Here is a 17,525-nt window from a genome sequence, read left to right as displayed (position 1 = left end):
TCCGACTTTGAACAATCAAGGAGATTAAATGGAGCATATGTTGAGACTATCCATCTTTGACATCTTGACTATCTTGTCATAAAAAAATAATATCACATAAATAACACATTAGGGGTTACTTCTCCTGCTTGATGAGACTTTTTTTTTTTTTCTTAGTTCCTACAGCCCTCTCTCTCTGGCACAGAAAATTTGGAGAAAAAGTGGTGAAGAGATAGCAAATATAAAATAAATTTCTATTGTTTTTAAGATATACATACAGTGAAGAAAGGAAAAGATAATAGATTAGTTAACAGTAAAAATACCTGAACCATAATGGACAGTGAAAGATAAAATGGCATTTATTACTATTATTATATTCATAGTAATAATACTAGCAGTAGCAGTAAATTTGTACCAAATTTCCTAGCTTTTAATGTGTGTGTAGTAAACTGTGGGCTTCCTAGGTGATACAGTGGTAAAGAATCTGCCTGCCAATGCAGGAGAAGCAAAAGATGCAGATTCGGTTCCTGTCTTGGGAAGATCCCCTGGAGGAGGAAATGGCAACCCACTCCAGCTTTCTTGCCTGGAAAATTTCACAGAGGAGCCTGGCAGGCTACAGTCCATGCAGACATGATTGAGCAAGCACATCATATGCAACGTAATCAAATGTTGCTAGGATCAATCTTGAGAAATTTATGGCAGAGCAACTGGACATTGTTTATGCTCCATCAATAACAAACCAGCACAAACTGAAGGAACAGATTCCAGTTGCTGCTAGAACAGCTCCATCCTTGACCTTGCAGAATAAAGTTGCAGCAAGGAACAGCCAAGGAGATTTAAAGGTCAGAGACAACACTGCATAATGATCTGACATTATATAAGACTATATGGAAGGATCATTTATTCAGCAACAGATAAATCTAGGTCAAAAGAAACATTTAGAAGGATATGTTGAATTGGCTCACAATGAACAGTGTCTTGAGAGAGTTGTCATTCTTGTCACAAACTACAAAAATGTTGACTATTATCAATCATCCCACAGCCCACATATGGACTGTCCTTCATTTTCTAAAAGCAGATGAAAATCGCAGGTGGCAACAGCCTTCAGGAAACTAAACAGCAACTTAATACTGAGGTGTTTTAAGGAATCATACTGATACAAATCAGGATCCAGATAAATCAGTGTAAATATTTTTGTTTGTGTATGCCTGCTCAGTCACATAGTCATGTTGGTCTCCTTGCAGCCCTGTGGACTGTGGTCTGCCAGGCTTTTCTGTCTATGGGATTCTCCAGGCAAGAATACTGGAGTAGGCTGACATTTCCATCTCCTTGACTACTTACTATTGAAAGGCTCCAAGATCAGATTTTTTGACAGTAGAGAGAACCTATAGGAGTTTTAGATGGTTGTTCCCGAAGAGATAGTGAATGAAAAGCCTCCCCCACCCCACAAAAGCCAACAACCAATCTTGGCTAAAAAACAAACAACAAACCTATTAGCTATTAGGGGATTTCTAGAACTAAGAATGTTTTCATTTCTCTTTGGTTTCTAGCTTTAACAAATCAGTATCAATTAGTGGAGTATATACCTGAAGTAAAAAAGTCAAAGAATATGCTTGTATTATGTACAGAAAAAGAGATATTCGGCTGTTTTAGCTTAGTAAAGTTCACAATTCAGACATGCATGATAAGAGACTAAATCACTTCCATGCTAATGCTGATACTTCAGCACTATTTTGTGACATCTTCATGGATTTAATCGTATGAAACAGCAAGTCAGCTAAGACTTCGAGAAAAATCACCTATAGATTTTTAGGTACTTTTTCTCAACACTGACTCATCCCCATTTTTTCAATGATACATTATGAAAAATTTCACATTAGCAGCTAAGGTAAAAGAATATTACATTGAACATCTGTAAACTCATTACCTGGATTCTACCATTAACATTTCACTATACTGGTGAAGAGTTGACTCGTTGGAAAAGACTCTGATGCTGGGAGGGATTGGGGGCAAGAGGAGAAGGGGACGACAGAGGATGAGATGGCTGGATGGCATCACTGACTCGATGGACATGAGTCTCAGTGAACTCTGGGAGTTGGTGATGGACAGGGAGGCCTGGCGTGCTGCGATTCATGGGGTTGCAAAGAGTCGGACATGACTGAGCGACTGATCTGATCTGATCTGATCCTTGCTTTACCTTCTACCCATCCCTCTAGACAATCAACCCATCTTAGTTTTTGATGCATCTGCAAATCAGCATGATGGATTACATTAACAATCTGAAGAATAAAAGTAACATAATCATTTCAATAGATGCAGAATAACTTTTCACAAAATTCAACATCCACTTATGATTCTATTAACTAATAGAGTCTTTGCACATGTAATCAGTTAAGGACTAAGATGAGACCATTCTGGATTGGGGCTGGTCCTAAATCCCATGACTAGTATATTAATAAGAAGAGAACAGGACACACAGAGATATTAAGAAAGGCCAGGTTTTGGTGGAGGCAGACTGCAGCAATCAGGAGATGCTGTGAAGAGAAAAGGAAGGATATTTTCAAGTCTAGAGGGAGCATGGCCTTGCCAGCTCTTTGGTTTTAAACTTCTAGCTTCCAGAACTGTGAGAAAATAAGTTTCTATTCTTTAAAGTCTACCAGTTTGTGGTAAATCTGTTTGCCAACAGGATTGAGAAATAAAAATTCTGCTACTTAAAAAAAAAAACAAAAAATAACAAAGTGCATCACTACATTTTCCCCTAAATACTTTACCATGCACATCATTAGAGTTCAGTATCTGTTTACAATTTCTCTGATGCAAAATAGACATAAATGAAAAGCACACAGCTTAAATGTGCATTCTGAGTTTTGAAAAATGCATGCATCTATGTTACCAACAACTTTTAGCAACACATTGAACATGATCATGGCTCCTTCGGGCCTCCAGAAACCACCACTGTTCTTATTTTTGTTCCCACCATAGATTTTTCTCTAGAACATCTTATAAATGGAGTCCCATAGTATGTACTACTGTGGAAGACTTCTTTCAACCAGTATATTATTGGGCATCTCACCAGTTTTTTTTTTTTTTTTTTTTACTGCAGAGGGGTTTCTGTTGTAATGATAGCACAATTTGTTTATTAATTCTCCTATTTATGGACTCTAGACTTGCTCCTAATTTTTTACTACTGTGAATAACGTTGCTGTGAACATTCCTATAGTGTTCCTTACACCCTGCATCTCATCCCCAGGCAGTCTCGGTCTCTTTCTACAAAACGGACAGTCCAGGGTCTATGTGGAAGACTATGTCCTTCTGATCATCAAATAAGTTTAAATTTCAGACTCTGTTTGGACTTGATCAATTAGTGGACTGTTTTTTTTTTTTTTCATTGAGCCTTAGAGCCCAGATGGAAAGAATTTTTTTTTAAAGGGAAATAATGACCTTAGTCATATTCTGAAGTGTGAACGCACTGTTTACTTCAAATACTTGCAATTCTAGGAGGAAAAAATTAAAAGAATTGATGTATAATTTATTACTTCTTCCATAAAGATTGTGACTTAAAATAGCCTGGAGTTTTTAATGTTGTAAATCTCTCCAAAAGAGATTTCAAGTGCTTATCTTTTTGCTCTCAAAAGAAACAAAAAAATCAGTGTATCATAGATATCACATATGTGACACAATTTAAAAATTATCAGTATTAGACTATTACTAATGCTCAGCATTGATATGAGTTGTGAAATTCTTGAATGTTTTTCTAGCCAAATACATTGAAACAAATTTTCTGGAATAGAAGAACAATTTCTCATGACTACTTTAATACTTGAAGATTTAACTTCTACAAGGCTATACAAAAATGATGCCAATGAATGCTCAAACTACCACACAATTGCACTCATCTCACATGCTAGTAAAGTAATGCTCAAAATTCTCCAAGCCAGGCTTCAGAACTACGTGAACCGTGAACTTCCTGATGTTCAAGCTGGTTTTAGAAAAGGCAGAGGAACCAGACATCAGATTGCCAACATCCGCTGGATCATAGAAAAAGCAAGATAGTTCCAGAAAAACATCTATTTCTGCTTTATTGACTATGCCAAAGCCTTTGCCTGTGTGGATCACAATAAGCTGTGTAAAATTCTGAAAGAGATGGGAATCCCAGACCACCTGATCTGCCTCTTGAGAAATCTGTACACAGGTCAGGAAGCAACAGTTAGAACTGGACATGGAACAACAGATTGGTTCCAAATAGGAAAAGGAGTACGTCAAGGCTGTATATTGTCACCCTGCTTATTTAACTTCTATGCAGAGTACATCATGAGAAACGCTGGACTGGAAGAAACACAAGCTGGAATCAAGATTGCCGGGAGAAATATCAATAACCTCAGATATGCAGATGACACCACCCTTATGGCAGAAAGTGAAGAGGAACTCAAAAGCCTCTTGATGAAAGTGAAAGTGGAGAGTGAAAAAGTTGGCTTAAAGCTCAACATTCAGAAAACGAAGATCATGGCATCCAGTCCCACCACTTCATGGGAAATAGATGGGGAAACAGTGGAAACAGTGTCAGACTTTATTTTTCTGGGCTCCAAAACCACTACAGATGGTGACTGCAGCCATGAAATTAAAAGACGCTTACTCCTTGGAAGGAAAGTTATGACCAACCTAGATAGCATATTCAAAAGCAGAGACATTACTTTGCCAACAAAGGTCCATCTAGTCAAGGCTATGGTTTTTCCTGTGGTCATGTATGGATGTGAGAGTTGGACTGTGAAGTAGGCTGAGCGCCGAAGAATTGATGCTTTTGAACTGTGGTGTTGGAGAAGACTCTTGAGAGTCCCTTGGACTGCAAGGAGATCCAACCAGTCCATTCTGAAGGAGATCAGTCCTGGGATTTCTTTGGAAGGAATGATGCTAAAGCTGAAACTCCAGTACTTTGGCCACCTCATGAGAAGAGCTGACTCATTGGAAAAGACTCTGATGCTGGGAGGGATTGGGGGCGGGAGGAGAAGGGGACGACAGAGGATGAGATGGCTGGATGGCATCACCGCCTTGATGGATGTGAGTCTGAGTGAACTCCAGGAGTTGGTGATGGACAGGGAGGCCTGGCATGCTGGGATTCATGGGGTCGCAAAGAGTCGGACACAACTGAGCAACTGATCTGATCTGATCAAGTCAAAAAAGAATTGGGAACAACTAATTACAAATGATTCTAAGTTTCAGGGGGGAGGTTGGGTCGGAGTTGGCATAAAGGTTCCTTTTAACTTATATAGTTTTATGTCAAAAGTTATTATGGACACACAGTTAAAGGTCTGTTACATGTTATATATTCACACATGTTATAGAATGATTCCTCTTAAATAATTATTTTTAAAGAATACATATATATATAGAGAAAGATAGATAATATATATTTCATCTATTTTTTAAAAAGAAATTCATTCTTCTAGTTCATCCCTATAAGTCCATTTACAATATTTCACTCTAGGACTTCTATGTTTTTCAGGAAGGAAAATGTACACTATCAAGTATTACAAAGAAAAAGAGATAAGGTTGTTTTGTTAGGTTAATATCAAGAAAGAAGTGCATGTACAATGCATATAATCTATGGAATGACAAAAATAATCATCTTACTGAAGTGAATATTATTGTAAGTGACAGGAAGAGCGGATCATTTCAAAATTCTACTTTAACTGTTTTTCTTATAAATGATAACAGAAGAGAGATACTGGACAATGTTTACTTAGCTATATAGGTCAGAATGAATGTTAGCATTCATTTTAATCACCATGGGAGCCTTGCTGGAACCAATAAACCCAGTACTATACTCTATTCACTAATAGTGATAATCAGAATATCTGGTTAGGGGTTTCCCTTTGAAAAGATGTCCCCCAAGGATTGTACTAGGTATCAAAGTTCTGACTGAGCTGTGTTGATCATTAACAACAGCTTCCCTCACCCTCTCTCTGACTCTAGCCAGGCACACCACTTTGCCTCTGCCTATAGAGCTTAAATAGGAAGCATGCCATTCATTTGCTGATTTCCTCAACCTCTATTACTGCTGCTGTAATTTTGTTCCTGTTCCCAAACTTTTTGCCTAAATTGATTACTTTTAGTCCAGACTGTATATTGGGTTCTTGCTGCTGTATTATTCAATACTCACTTTGGTAACTGATCCTTGCTTGACTCTTCAACCTCAATGGTTCTTCTCTCTACTCCCTGACCTTCTAGACCTAAGGTCTTGTTTCCCTAGAGCACCTTGATTGCTTCCTCATCTCTATACCTCTTGACCTCGCTAGATTGGCCCCAATGGTTTTACATTCATCTCCACTCTGGCCAACACAAAATCTATATATAATAGAATAAAAACTGGGCAAAAATCCTGAGACATATTCTAAGGGAAATGGAACAGTTTTCAAAAGAGAAGAATATTAATTGATTTGTACTTAACACTAACTAGTATTGTGATCTTCTATTCATTTACACCATGGAGAAGCCTTATCTCCAAATTTGCTTCCAGTCCCAGCATTCTATATTTGTGTACATATCTTTATGATAATAATTACAACACACATTCTATTAACAACTAGATTCAAATGTGTTGAAAATTTCCCAGGTATAAACTGAAAGTGAAAGTCGCTCAGTCATGTCCGACTCTTCACGACCCCATGGACTATACAGTCCATGGGATTCTCCATGCCAGAATACTGGAGTGGGTAGCCTTTCCCATCTCCAGGAGATCTTCCCAACCCAGGGATCGAACCCAGGTCTCTCTCATTGCAGGCGGATTCTTTACCAGCTGAGCCACCAGGGAATCTCCAGGTATAATGATCATCCCAAATAAATGAGAACATGTAGTCAACAGACAATTGCAATAGTTTTCAACATGGCTGCATGTAAGAAATATCTGGGAGGCTATCTGGGAGGCTTTTATAGAGTCTATTGCCCAGGGCCCATTGAGACCAATAAGAATACAGCTCCTTGGCACAAGGCATATGTAGTGTATAAAAGCTCCCACATGTGATTTCAATGTATAGCTTAGATTATAAACTACTATAATAATCAATGACTCAGTTCATTGAGCACAGATTTTTAAAATGTCCCCCTCACAGAGTGACTCAGGCAAAATATTTCCTGGGACATGAGATATTAATAAATGCATAAATTCAATAAGTAAACTGTCCTGTCAACGCAGACGTATCTTACCTTTTAGAAAATATAAACCTGATTTTTGGCCCCAAACTTTACTTGACAGTTATATATATATTGATTCATCTAAAAGACAGTAGCCCATTTATCCTTTAAATATGAGAGAGATGCTTCTCATTTGGAAACTGTTCCATTTTACTTAATAACCTGGTTACATATATTCTTCTAAAATAAGAAGTCAGCAGAGTTCCACCTCTGGGGTTAACATTACAGACCTGGTGTTGACCAGGTAAATCACCTGGGTTTACTTAGTTGATCATGAATTGATCTCATTACCTTTCCACACTCCTGCTGTTAACAATGAAATTTCACACATTCACACAAATATAAAATAATAAAAGTGAAAGATAAAGCCCATGAGTCAGGAAAAATGGATAACAGAAGTAATCACTGTGTGTTACTACTGTACAAATCAATAAAGCAAATATGTTATTCTTTTTAAGTGTCATATTACAATAATGCTTTTCTGAAGACTGTTGTCTGAATCCAATTTAAAGTGGCATCTGCTTGTGTTTGCTTAAAACAAAAGGGTGGTTGACTTAATGAATTATTTACAGGCATGCAATATGGCAACAGTGTCATTATGAACTCTCTTCTAAGATCTCCTCTGGCTACTCCTGGCAGGGTGTCAATTTGCTTGTTTTTATGGTAGGTGCACGAAATTGCAAAGCTATTCAAAGAAATGAGATTCTGCCATTGGACTCAGTAACGCACACAAACCCAGTAATAAAGCAATGGTGACAAGAATGGCGGAAACATTTATTTGCCATTAACGATGTGTAATGTGGAGCTCAAGTTAAAAAGGAATCATTAGAATTACATAAAGCTGAAAGCAGCTTTGAAAACAGGCCTAAGGCCTAAAAGAAATCAGAACATGCCTATATGAAGAAATGAAGTGAAAAAAAAAAATGTCATCTCTGTGCCCTCTTCCTTCTCCTTCTCATGTATGCTACCCGTTTCTCAGCAACTGTTTGGCAAGGGAGAACTGGGAGTTTTTAGAGTTTCTGTATCATATGTAAAAGAAATTAATAAATAAAAGACTTAAGGGGAAACATGGATACAAAGTGGCTTGTCACTTTATTTCCCTTGGTAACATTCTATCGATTCCAGGGTTGCTAAAACTTATTTCTATTAAGCCAGTATATCTAGACAGACAGCTTGTTAAGGCAGGTGGCTCTTAGAAGCAGGTCAAAATCCAGGGGAGGCCAAAAATAACAACAAATCCCCATAGAGGAGGTCATAACTTACTTTAAGGTAAGAACCATGTATAATCTGACACAATGCCTTGACTATAATCACTGATGAGTGATATTGGGTGATGGAGCAATTTGATCAAACTGAAATTTCAATTTATGAAAAAGGGCCTTGTGAGAAGATTTTGTGAACTAAAACAAGCTACTACTGGTAATTTTTTCCTGCAATGCCAGCCCCAGAATGTAAGAAAGAGGTATAAAGGGGATTTGTAGCTCTATATCTATTCTTCCAAACTTTGGTGATGATCTGCCACATGTCATGCCCTGCACTAGGTTGGGACCATAAAGTGCTAAGTCAGGACACTATCATCCCTATTTTCATGGATGGTCTAGCAGGAAATTTTGTTTGGAAATTTGATGGGTTTTATTTGCCAGAGTTTCTGATGGATAACTAATGTTGCTGTTTTTTTATCTTAAAATGCTTTTTATACTCTGAGGGCTATCGTTGTTTAGAGCTCTCTTTTCATATTTGAATTAAGAACACATCTAAAGGTAAAAGGAACAGATTTTCTTATTAACTCTTAGAAAGACAAACCCTTAAATGCCTGATAAAAATATTAACAGAGGATGATTAAGTACAATTTATACTGAATGTTCAAGCTACACATCTGGTGATGGCATGAATGGATTTTATTGTGAAAATAGAAGCTTTGTGAAAAAGAGACCTCCAGTGGATTTGCAGGACCAGGATATAAATTCAAATTGTGTTTTCCAGTTTGAAGGATGAAGAAGAATTAAGAAAATCACCTCTTTCCCACAGGGAGTAATGCCTTCTCTGACTAACATAACTTTGAGACACTGTTCAAAGGAAGTAAGAAATTAGTAATCACCAAGCCAGCGGGTAGGACTGATTAATTTACTCTGACTGTAGTCACAGAACAAATTCACCAGAAAATTGCCAAAGTACATTTGCCTTTTTATAGTCCTAGGTATAAATTTAAAGTTGTGGTTACCAAGTCTAGTGGTCTTTTAAAAATCGTTTTATGGTTCCTGTAGCTGTGCTATTTTTATGCCCTGAATATGTTAGTAAAGAGAGAGCTGAGGGCATGGACTCTGGTTCCCAGGAATCCTGGGCATAAGTCCTAACCCTTTTCATGAAAAAATTATGCAGCTTTGGACAAGCCATTTAACCTCTCTTAAGTGCTATTTTCTCAATGGGAAATTTGGAAAATATTAATACCTAAATTCTTTATACCTAATGAAGGTGAAATAGGATAATACAACAGGTTTTAGTCACTAGACATGTTCAAAAGTGTTAGATATATTATCATTATCATTATTTTAGTTTTCTCACCAATAATCCCTCTGAAAATCCTTGATATTAAGTCAATATAGCATTTTTTTTCTAAGTCATACGAGACCCCAGGTTTACCAATTTGTTGCCTGGGAATCATTACATATGAGGAAGACAGAAGAATGATATATCAAGGTGAAATCAGAAATTTATATTGGTTGTAAACTCTTACTTCTATGGAGAACTCAAGGCTCTGTCTCTCTTATCTGTATCTCACTCTGCTCCCAGCCAGGGGACATCTGCTGTGTACATCAAGGATAAGGACAAAAGGACCCCTATTCTACAGGAGAGTTAGCAAAGAAAAAGATAAGCTCTTTCTGCCAGTGGAGTACTCTTTCAATTTGCTTTCTTTGTGGTTTATTTTCTCTTTGGAATATTTTCCCTTTTTCCTTCAAATTCCTTCACAGTACTTTGTCCCTCCTCTTCTCTCCCAAGTTACTGGTGAGAGATTTAAAGTTGTCTACTGTTTGGGAAGAGCCTTCTGAAATGGGGAGACCTTGAAAAACTGTGGTGGGACCCAAAGAGGGGGAAACAAAAGTGACCAAGGGAAGCTCTGCTCTAGAAAGTCTTTCATCCTTGTAAAGGGTTTTCACTTCACTGTGTTGTTACAGCTCAAGGAGCAAAATCATGGAAGAAAAACCAAGTAAGATCTGTTTCCCTTTAGTCGCCATTGTGGAAGGTCAGAGTGTCCAGAAGCTCTAGAAATCATTAAGAGTACACTGGCTCACAGCTGATTCATTTATTCTTCAGAAATATCTGGGTGTGGTAGCCAGCTGATGCAGAGTTCCCGGATTCTAATACTGTTAATATATTTTGGAACAATGGGGAACATAAGTGATGTTTCTCAACATTTTAAGTACTAAATGCTATTTTGGAGAAGGAAAAGGCAACCCACTCCAGTATTCCTGCCTGGAAAAATCCCATAGACAGAGGAGCCAGGAGGGCTACAGTCCATGGGGTCACAAGAGTCAGACATGACTGAGCAACTAAACCACCATCAACTACCAAATGCCATTTAATTACACACTCTTTGGGAAAACTACATTTGACTGACACTTGTTCACTTATTTTAATATTTCCAATGAGTTGACAACACAATGCTATTAGTAATACCTATCATGTAAGGCCTATAATCAGCAAGTGGCCAAGAAAGTAGAATCAAGTTTGCACTATTGATTCTTTCCTACACCCTTACTTGTGATCAGTTTTGTATTAATTTTCATTAAAAGTATTTTAAAATAAAGCAACCTATTTAAAATCATTTATATACGATTGTAATGCCTTTTATTTATGTGGGTTTATTATTTCTAAAGTACTCACACATATTTTATACAATTAAAACAAAAATCATACCAAGTTTATTATCTCAGTTTTACAAATAAATGGACACTCAAAGAAGTTACATCTTGCGTAAGGTCCCAAAGTGAATAAATGACAGAATTGGCAAATAAACTCAGCTCTGATCTCTTTCACCTCCCATAGCTGACTTTTTTGTTATAGTATCAAAGCAAAGAGGAGTTTTGTATTCCAATGGTTTTAAACTTCATTTTAGCACTGACTTCATTTCTCAAATGAAATATCATGCATAAACCTGAGACACATAACAAAACTGGGCAGCAGAACACCCACCCGCTGATTCCCCTCTATCTCCATCATGCAGAGACCTCTGAGGAACTGGCACTAAATCCAAAGTGTTTCTCGGAGTGTGGTTTGAAGGCACTTAGCAACCAGATTTTTCCCTTGCCCTTAGGCATCCTCACAGGTGGGCAGAAATACTACCATTTTGTGAGGGCAAAATGGAAATGCAGGGCCCAATGTTAAAAACTTAAGAATTTTAAGACAGTGACAGCAGAACCAAGTAAGAGGCCCTTTCTGATTGACAGCATAGGCTGCTTGTCTGTGAAGCTGTCCTTGTGTGTAGACCAGGATTTACTTTCAGAACCCTTTTACTAAATGGTTTCTAAACCTGTGTGCTTATCTTTTCTCAATGACCTTTGTCTATGCTCTGGTTCATTCTTATATTCATATTTGCCTTGGGGAAGGGTCATTAAATCTGCTCAAATTATATTATCGTGGGGAATTTTTAAACCTTTAAAGTGTATTTTCCTCCTGCCTGCATACCAGACCTTCACTCTAGCTCACAGCAAAGACCCATATTTCCAAGGGAAACTGGATTCCTTCTTTTAAGAAGGAATCTGAAGTAAAAGATATTTATCTTGTAAAATGGAAGCTCATAGCTTGAAAGCAGGTATTTCAAATTCCTTGGATCTCTTCCCATTCCTTACCCCACCATTACAATATCAACTATCAATATTGGTGGGCTCAGCTAAAAGACTTTGTCACTAGACTGTCACAGACACATGGCCGTATGTTCATCACATCTGTCTCCTATTGTTCCTGGATACCCAGGAAGGTGGTATCTTTGAAAGAGTGGCTAACAGAGGATGGAGTGCTGTTTACAACTTCTGGGCCTAGCCCCCAAACCTGTATACTCCTCCACACTCCACTTCTTTTCCTCAGTTGCAGCCAAATGCAGAGGGCTCTGTGGAAAACTCAGATATCCTAGAAGATGATGAAGCTAGAAGTGGAAGGATCCTGATTAGCTCCATGCATCAGAGCATCTTGGTCTCCAATGACACACTGGTCCATGTTGGACTGTTTTGGAACTGAGAATAAATCTGTACTGTATTATGTGACCAAGATTTGGGGTTGTTGTGTTACAACAGTTAGCATTACTTTACCTGACTATACATACAGGCAAGATATTTCTGACAATCCTGGGGCTTAGCAAGAGTTAAGAAGAAAGATAAAAGTAAGCATTTAAAATAATATATTTCTTTCTTTTTTTTTTTTTGAAGCATAAGTTTATTTATTTATTTTTTTTTGGAAATTTGTGTGAGGAGACATAGAAAGGAGAGTTATATGGCCATATATATGTCTCTTGAGGTTTCTGAGACTCTGAGAGGAGACTTTCTTATCCTGATAAAGGATAGGTCATGGCAGTCTGGTTGGATACCATATCCAGGTAGAGGGAACCCCTGATATTTAGCTTTCCAAAGCATCCCTGGTTCCTATCAGGTGTAGACAGAGCATGTAGTAGTAGAGTCTGACCGAAGAAGAGGCTAGAGGGATTGGTGATGGGAGATCAGATGTCTCTCTGGCATGGGCAGCTTCAGAGATAACCAAGTTAGGGCCAAAGGGAGTCAAAGCCACATCACATAGAGGTCTGGAGAAAGAGCACAAACCCAAATGAGGTCAGAACCACCTAAGAATACCAATAGACTCCAATCAAACTGAGTCAAGATCACAAGTTACTCCACCTGCAGAATTTAACTAAGAACACTTTCAGAGTAAGCCACACATAGATGAAGAAAAGGCAGGAAAGTTTGGGTAGAAGGGCCCTAACTCTTCTCCACTCCCGGAAGGTTTTGTAAATCACCTCTTACAACCAATGTGCCCAGACAACATCACATGGAAAGCAATAGGGCATGGGAGCCACCTCAGAGAAAATTGTGCTTACTCCAAAGATGAAACACTATTAACAGATTGATTAAATGACCAGTGTAGATTACACTTTAAGCAGGGTTGAACGTTGAGCAATTTTTTTTTCCTATTAGGAGATGGGAAATTTGCTAGAGTTGGGGAATGGCGGGAATGGAAGATGACAGGGTTGGAAGTTCAGGTTAGTTTAAGACAAAATATTCATATATTCTTTGCATACCCAAGTTTTGATATGAGTTAAGCTTTGCAAATCTATGTATGATTAAAAGAAGAGTAAACTAAATAATTTCAAACTATCTACTAAAACTTCACACACCCCAGGACTCTCCTGAGAAAGTCTGGCAATGACAGATTTTTCTAAATGTATGGCCCTCCTCTTCTTGATTCGGCTGTGCCATGCTATTAAAAAGTATAATTTCCCCACATCCATTCTTGTGAAATAAAACACACAACAAGGAAAAGTGCATAAAACAGTGTTAGGCTTTTCATCCTTTCTTACTGAGCAGGTCTGGGGGAAACCAATCTTGCCGAGAACAATGTCAGAAACAGCAACTGACTACAGTGATAACAACATACCCAGAAGGCAGGTTGTCTGACAATAAAGTTGCCAAAAAAGAAATCGCTGTACCTGTGGAGACCTTGAGTAGTTCCATGAAGGTGGTCCATAGCTGATCATAAAGGCAGTGCAGAGCAGCTGGAAGTTCCTCTAACCAGTGAGAGTTTCCTGAAGATTCTGAACCATTTGGCTTTGCTGGGTCACTCCAGAAAATATACAAGTGCTGCATTTGAGAGCAATGAAAGTTTTTGTGAATGAAAGAAGGCAGCAGTTATCACTATTAGACCCTTCCCTCTTCATATCCATATTTAAAGTTCACTTTTGTTAGTGATGGAAACCAAAGCCTGTCCCCTGAGAATTGGCCACCAGATATAATTGCATGAGTAGAGAATAGCTATAGCAAGTAAGTAGGAAAGTGCTTGGTTCCTCTTGCTTTGTGTGATATTTAAATTGTTTTAACCAACTCTTTTAACCAATGCTTGAGTGTACCAAAATGGCCAACTAGAGTTTTAAACAGTAGTAAGAGAGTACAAGCTAGAATATTTCAAAGTTTAACTCTAAAACGGATGTATAGTTTCTGCAGAAACCATAATATTTTGGGTCATTTCAGATTGTATCTCTCATCCAGAGGATACCAGAGAGTTCTTGTTAGGCTGGATGGAGATAGCACAAAGAGCTACAACAGAAATGGGGAAGAAAGCCCCTGGGATTGTAAAAGTCTGTGTAAGACCCTGTCCAGAGTGATGCTGACTTGCCAGGTTTTCTTCCCTTTTCCTCTGTCTTAGAAGTTTATTAGGAAAAGAGAGAGAGAGAATTAAGGGAAACAGCATAGACTTCATGTTCCCCTGGTGAAGCATTAAAATCTGTATGGGTTCAGGTGTGCTGCTCATGTGCAAAACCATCCGGGTCTTGATCTGTTGCCATTTATGTGGTATTAGTTTTCTCCACAAGAGAGTCTGCAAGCTTATTTGGGATAGGGATATTATGCCAGTTGGTGTCCTAACAGACTGGCACACTCAGACTAGAATAATTCAATGAGGGTTTTAATAGAGGAAAAAAAGTGGGCAGGGTTTTAGGAGATGGTACATGGGGAATGGTATAGTGCCCTAAGAGTAACAGAGCTAGAGATACCACCCTAGGCTCAAAGAAAGCCAGAAAAAGGGTCTTAGAGCTTCTGTTCTGTGACCTTTCACAGAGCCAGTGGAGGCGAGCATGTCAAAAAGAGGGAAAGAATGCTGTCTTACCTTCCTGGAGCCTCCTGCAGGGGCACCATGGGCTGAGCTCAAGGGGAAGCCAGAGGGCTCAGGAATCCTGAGAAGCTGCCTGAGCACAGAGCATGGTGGGAAGGGCTGAGCGAGGATCTGAGCGAGGCAAACTAAGGATCCTCAGCATGGACACAGTTCCCTTTCTCTTTTAAATACATGGCACCTGGCCTTAGTAACCAGGGGCTTGATTAAGAGGCTGCTCTTGGCATTTCAATGGCTCTTTTTCCTTATCTATATAGTAGCAAGGCATCTGCCTGCTTTTACTTCCCACAGGAGAGGAATGGTTTATCTATTTGAGGGGCCCTAAAAGAACCTGACTACAGGAATGAGTTCAAAGCATAATTTACACCAAAGCAATAACAGACCCCTAAAAGCTCTGATTAAGAGTCTTAAATAAATTCACCTTCTGTAATTGCCAGTACACATCTCTGTCCTCGACTTTATGAACCAACTCCAGCACCCCCGAGCTTACATCCCTCCTTGATCAATCTTCAGCAAGGGATTTACTTCTCTAATAACACGCTTCTCAACATCAGGCAGGTCCCAGAATGACCATCAAACAGAGGCAATGTGAACAGCTGGGAGTATCTGATGGTAGTAAACACAGATGTGCCTGACAGGACATTAACTGCTTAGCACATTGATGTAACTGACTTCCCAACGTTCAGCAAAGCTTTGTAGTCCCTGAGATGCTACTGCCTGGGTCTAATGATTGCCATGTTTCCCCATCCGCTCTTTGGCAGTGTTTTCTGCTGCATCTGATGCAGTGCTACAGCTTGGTGTTAATTATGAGATCGGCTCAAGGCCTGTGATTTAGAGCCTGCGTTCAGAACCCTTTCAGTAATTCAGTTCCTGCAAGTCTGTGTTATTGGCTCCTGAATGCAGTTGCTTAAGCTAATTAAAATATAAGCTGGAGAAATTCATTTCTTAAGCAAAATTGAACCTGATGTACACACTGAATATTGTACCTTGTCATGTCCTTGTCTAGCTCAATTCTACCTCTTACTGCTTACCTCCTGCTTGAGAATTTCTTTTTAAAGCAAATGTTTGAATTGCTTGAGTGAGAATTGGCCCTTCTGAAAATAGTTTGATTGTAAAACAACTTGGATAAAGTATTGAAGTACGACACGGGTTTTTAATTTTCTTTTGTGGCATTATCAGTCAACCAATATCATCATGAGAAGACAAATTGATAGTCTCTTAGTAAAATGGGGAAATCCTTCAAATAACTTGTTCATCACACAAGTAAATGGCATTGTTGGAACAGACAGACATGAGATAACAGCACTGATAACTTGATGAGGGATCACAATGGCTCTACCCTGTCCTACCCAATCTACCTAACACCAGTGTCACAGATATTTGCAGTATGGTTGATAAAATTAAGAGCAGACTTTTGCAAGGAACAAAATCTTTTAGTCTGTTAATCCAAACACACAACAAATGCCATCTAGTTTCAAACAATGTTTCTGTGTCTCTTTCTGTTTAGGTTTCCAGATCTGATGGAGAAAAATCTCTGGGCATGGTCACTTGCTAGCATTTCTAACTGAGCCTCCTATCTTATAAATGTTTTCTTCAGGCACAGGTTATACTGACCACTGAAATATACCACTGCTCCTGAAAATCTCCTGAATAGCCTGAGACTACTGTTAACTGGTCAAGAGTGTCACTGTCACAAAAAGCACTTGGCAAAAATCTTGAAAATTTTGAATACTATTTTCTATTACAGAATTGCTAAGGCCAGGATGATAAACAAGTTTATCTCTTGGCCATCCTAATTATTTAAGTTGTCTGGAATAATGGCCTTAGAGGGAGTCTGGGGTGAGTCCCACATTCATGGAAAAGAGTGCAGGGTTGGCTGGGTAGTCTTGAAGGTCTATAAGCCTCTACTCTCTTTCAGTTGCTGAGATAAGATGCTTCTTGAAGTATAAATGTGTTTTACAGATCATATATGTGATTTTATTATAATTATTGTATAAATATAATGCACATAGGGCTTCTCTATTGGCTCAGCTGGTAAAGAATCCACCTGCAAATGTGGGACACGTGGGTTCGATCCCTGGGTTGGGAAGATTCCCTGGAGAAGGGAACGACTACCCACTCCAGTATTCTTGACTGGAGAATTCCATGACATGACTGAGCGACCTTCACTTCACTAATGCATATATACTTCATACATGTATATATAAAAATATAACAGCACATAAAATTCTGGAAGAATTCATAGAATCTGGCTAAGTTTTAAAAAGTAACTTAATGTTTGTTTTAAACAAACGTAAGTTTATAGGTTTGTTTAAAACCTATAACAAAACTTCTATAGTTAGAGAATAAATTGTTCTAGTTTGGAAAAATTATGCTAGAATGTAGAATTGCAGAGATAAATACAAGCTGGTCCTTACCTTTGATAAACTTGATTTTTTTTTTTCTTTTCCCCCTTTGATTTCAACCAATTTGCACTCTCACATAGGTATCAG

General features: G+C 38.4%; 1 long non-coding RNA gene across 2 annotated transcripts in view; it reads right to left on the bottom strand.

The window, feature by feature from the left end:
* The window catches only part of LOC101904702 (uncharacterized), a 530,136-nt gene that overhangs the window by 510,168 nt on the left and 2,443 nt on the right, over positions 1–17,525 (bottom strand). For both annotated transcript variants that reach the window (XR_009495220.1, XR_003035556.2), the window contains exon 2: positions 13,859–14,009. This is a non-coding gene — a long non-coding RNA (uncharacterized lncRNA). The remainder of the gene's footprint in view (positions 1–13,858; positions 14,010–17,525) is intronic.

Source organism: Bos taurus, chromosome 7 (genome assembly GCF_002263795.3).
Source record: "Bos taurus isolate L1 Dominette 01449 registration number 42190680 breed Hereford chromosome 7, ARS-UCD2.0, whole genome shotgun sequence".
NCBI classification, from domain to species: Eukaryota; Metazoa; Chordata; class Mammalia; order Artiodactyla; family Bovidae; genus Bos; species Bos taurus.
The sequence above is the reverse complement of the archived record's forward strand: the minus strand, read 5'-3'. Positions and strand labels throughout refer to the sequence as shown.